General features: G+C 41.3%; 1 protein-coding gene across 4 annotated transcripts in view; it reads left to right on the top strand.

The window, feature by feature from the left end:
• The window catches only part of SUSD4 (sushi domain containing 4), a 135,621-nt gene that overhangs the window by 70,827 nt on the left and 60,058 nt on the right, over positions 1-4,736 (top strand). The window lies entirely within an intron of this gene.

Below are 4,736 nucleotides of genomic sequence, written 5' to 3'. Positions count from 1 at the left end.
AGCTTCGGAGCCATGGAGGAGAGCGCAGTAACAGGGGTGCAGAGGGCAGAGCGGAGAGATTCCCGCACAGAGGATCGGTGCCGACCGGCACTCACCAGCCCGAGAGGCTTGTCTGCTCACCTGCCGGGATGGGCGGGGACTGGGAGCTGAGGCTCGGGCTTCGGAGGTCAGATCCCAGAGGGAGGACTGGGGTTGGCGGCGTGAACACAGCCTGAAGGGGTCTAATACGCCATGGCTAGCTGGGAGGGAGTCCGGGGAAAAGTCTGGACCTGCCTAAGAGGCAAGAGACCATTGTTCTGGGGTGCGTGAGGAGAGGGGATTCAGAGCACCGCCAAAATGAACTCCAGAGACGGGCATGAACTGCGGCTATCAGTGCAGACCCCAGAGACGGGCATGAAAAGCTAAGGCCGCTGCTGCCGCCACCAAGAAGTCTGTGTGCAAGCACAGGTCACTATCCACACCTCCCCTCCCAGGAGACTGTGCAGCCCGCCACTGCCAGGGTCCCGTGATCCAGGGACAACTTCCCCGGGAGAATGCACGGTGCACCTCAGGCTGCTGCAACATCACGCCGGCCTCTGCGACAGCAGGCTCTCCCCGCATCCGTACCCCTCACTCCCCCTGGCCTGAGTGAGCCAGAGTCACCGAATCTGCTATTCCTTTAACCCCGTCCTGTCTGAGCGAAGAACAGACGCCCTCAGGTGACCTGCATGCAGAGGTGGGGCCAAATCCAAAGCTGAACCCCAGGAGCTGTGCGAACAAAGAAGAGAAAGGGAAATTTCTCCCAGCAGCCTCAGGAGCAATGGATTAAATCTCCACAGTCAACTTGATGTACCCTGCATCTGTGGAATACACAGATTCCACAATAGAATCTGTGACAATAGAATATGTCTATTCGTTGAATAGACAACGAATCATTCCAAAATAGAGGTGGTGGACTTTGGGAGCAACGATATATATTTTTTTTTCCTTTTTCTCTTTTTGTGAGTGTGTAAGTATATGCTTCTTGGTATGATTTTGTCTGTATAGCTTTGCTTTTACCGTTTGTCCTAGGGTTCTGTCTGTTCTAAGTGTATGCTTCTTGGTATGATTTTGTCTGTATAGCTTTGCTTTTACCGTTTGTCCTAGGGTTCTGTCTGTTCGTTGTTTTCTTTTTTCTTTTTTTTCAGTATAGATCTTAGCGCTTGTTATCCTTGGTGGATTTGTTTTTTGGTTTGGTTGCTCTCTTCTCTCTTTCTTTCTTTCTTTTTTTTTCCTTTTTCTATTACTTTTTAATTTTTTAACTTTTAATAATTATTTTTTATTTTAATTTAATTTAATCTTCCTCCCTCCCTCCCTCCCTCCCTCCCTCCCTTCCTTCCTTCTCTTTTCCCTTTTCTTCTGAGCCATGTGGCTGAGAGGGCCTTGGGGCTCTGACCAAGTGTCAGGCCTGTGCCTCTGAGGTGGGAGAGCTGAGTTCAGGACATTGGTCCACCAGAGACCTCCCAGCTCCTCATAATATCAAATGGCAAAAGCTCTCCCAGAGATCTCCATCTCAATGCTAAGACCCAGCTCCATTCAATGACCAGCAAGCTACATTGATGGACACCCTATGCCAAACAACTAGCAAGACAGGAACACAACCACACCCATTAGCAGAGAGGCTGCCTAAAATTATAATAAGGTCACAGACACGCCAAAACACACCAACGGACATGGACCTGCCCACCAGAAAGACAAGATCCACGCTCATCCACCAGAACACAGGCACTAGTCCCCTCCCCCAGGAAGCCTACACAACCCACTGAACCAACCTTAGCCACTGGGGCCAGACACCAAAAACAACAGGAACTACGAACCTGCAGCCTGCGAAAAGGAGACCCCAAACACAGTAAGATAAGCAAAATAGGAAGACAGAGAGACACACAGCAGATGAAGGAGCAAGGCAAAAACCCACCAGACCTAACAAATGAAGAGGAAATAGGCAGTCTACCTGAAAAGGAATTCAGAGTAGTGATAGTAAAGATGATCCAAAATCTTGGAAATAGAATAAAGAAAATACAAGAAACGTTTAGCAAGGACCTAGAAGAACAAAAGAGCAAACAAACAACGATGAACAACACAATAAATGAAGTTAAAAGTTCTCTGGAAGGAATCAGTAGCAGAATAACTGAGGCAGAAGAACGGATAAGTGACCTGGAAGATAAAATAGTGGAAATAACTACTGTAGAGCAGAATAAAAAAAAAGAATGAAAAGAAATGGGGACAGTCACAGAGACCTCTGGGACAACATTAAACACAACAACATTTGAATTATAGGGGTCCCAGAAGAAGAAAAAAAGAAAGGGTTTGAGAAAATATTTGAAGAGATTATAGTTGAAAACCTCCCTAATATGGGAAAGTAAATAGTTAATCAAGTCCAGGAAGTGCAGAGAGTCTATACAGGAAAAATCCAAGGGGAAACACACCAAGACACATATTAATCAAACTATCAAAAATGAAATACAAAGAAAAAATATTGAAAGCAGCAAGGGAAAAACAACAAATAACATACAAGGGAATCCCCATAAGGTTAACAGCTGATCTTTCAGCAGAAACTCTGCAAGCCAGAAGGGAGTGGCAGGACATCTTTAAAGTGATGAAAGGGAAAAAACTACATCCAAGATTACTCTACCCAGCAAGGATCTCATTCAGATTCGACAGAGAAATTAAAACCTTTACAGACAAGCAAAAGCTAAGAGAATTCAGCACCACCAAACCAGCTTTACAACAAATGCTAAAGGAACATCTCTAGGCAGGAAACAGAGAAGGAAAAGACCTACAGTAACAAACCCAAAACAATTAAGAAAATGGTAATAGGAACATACATATCGATAATTGCCTTAAATGTAAATGGAATGCTCTAACCAAAAGACTTAAACTTGGCTGAATACAAAAACAAGACCCATATATATGTTGTCTAAAAGAGACCCACTTAAGACCCAGGGACACATACAGACTGAAAGTGAGGGGATGGAAAAGATATTCCATGCAAATGGAAATCAAAGCTGGAGTAGCAATTCTCATATCAGACAAAATAGACTTTAAAATAAAGACTATTACAAGAGACAAAGAAGGACACTACATAATGAACAAGGGATCAATCCAAGAAGAAGATATAACAATTGTAAATATTTAGGCACCCAACATAGGAACACCTCAATACATAAGGCAAATGCTAACAGCCATAAAAGGGGAAACCTGCACTAACACAATCATAGTAGGGGATTTAACACCCCATTTTCACCAATGGACAGATCATCAAAAATGAAAATAAATAAGGAAACACAAGCTTTAAGTGATACATTAAACAAGATGGACTTAATTGATATTTACAGGAATAGCAATACAACCCTACCTCAAGAAACAAGAAAAATCTCAAATAAACCACCTAACCTTAAACATAAAGCAATTAGAGAAAGAAGAACAACAACAAAAACCCCAAAGTTAGCAGAAGGAAAGAAATCATAAAGATCAGATGAGAAATAAATGAAAAAGAAATGAAGGAAACAATAGCAAAGATCAATAAAACTAAAAGTTGATTCTTTGAGAGATAAACAAAATTGATAAACCATTAGCCAGACTCATCCAGAAGAAAAGGGAGAAGACTCAAATCAATATAATTAGAAATGAAAAAGGAGAAGTAACAACTGACACTGCAGAAATATAAAGGATCATGAGAGATTACTACAAGCAGCTAAATGCCAATAAAATGGACAACCTGGAAAAAATGGACAAATTCTCAGAGAAGCACAACCTTCTGAAACTGAACTAGGAAGAACTAGAAAATATAAACAGACCAATCACAAGCACTGAAATTGAGACTGTGATTAAAAATCTTCGAACAAACGAAAGCCCAGGACCAGATGGCTTCACAGGTGAATTCTATCAAACATTTAGAGAAGAGCTAACACCTATCTTCTCAAAGTCTTCCAAAATATAGCAGAGGGAGTAACATTCCCAAACTCATTCTACGAGGCCACCATCACCCTGATACCAAAACCAGACAAAGATGTCACAAAGAGAGAAAACTACAGGCCAATATTACTGATGAACATAGATGCTTAACTCCTCAACAAAATACTAGCAAACAGAATCCAACAGCACATTAAAAGGATCATACACCATGATCAAGTGTTTTATCCCAGGAATGTAAGGATTCTTCAATATACGCAAATCAATCAATGTGATGCACCATATTAACAAATTGAAGGATAAAAACCATATGATCATCTCAGTAGATGCAGAAAAAGCTTTCGACAAAATTCAACACCAATTTATGATAGAAACCCTCCAGAAAGTAGGCATAGAGGGAACTTACCTCAACATAATAAAGGCCATATATGACAAACCCACAGCCAATATCGTTCTTAATGGTGAAAAACTGAAACCAAAAATCAGGAACAAGACAAGGTTGCCCACTCTCACCACTATTATTCAACATAGTTTTGGAAGTTTTAGCCACAGCAATCAGAGAAGAAAAAAAAATAAAAGGAATATAAATCAGAAAAGAAGTAAAGCTGTCACTATTTGCAGATGGCATGATAGTATATATAGCGAATCCTAAAGACGCTACCAGAAAACTACTAGAGCTAATCAATGAATTTGGTAAAGTAGCAGGATACAAAATTAATGCACAGAAATCTCTTGCATTCCTATACACTATTCATGAAAAATCTGAAAGAGAAATTATGGAAACACTCCCATTTACCATTGCAACA

Source organism: Physeter macrocephalus, chromosome 4 (genome assembly GCF_002837175.3).
Source record: "Physeter macrocephalus isolate SW-GA chromosome 4, ASM283717v5, whole genome shotgun sequence".
In the NCBI taxonomy this organism is placed as follows: Eukaryota; Metazoa; Chordata; class Mammalia; order Artiodactyla; family Physeteridae; genus Physeter; species Physeter macrocephalus.
Note: the sequence above shows the minus strand (reverse complement) of the source record. Positions and strands in the feature narration are given on the sequence as shown.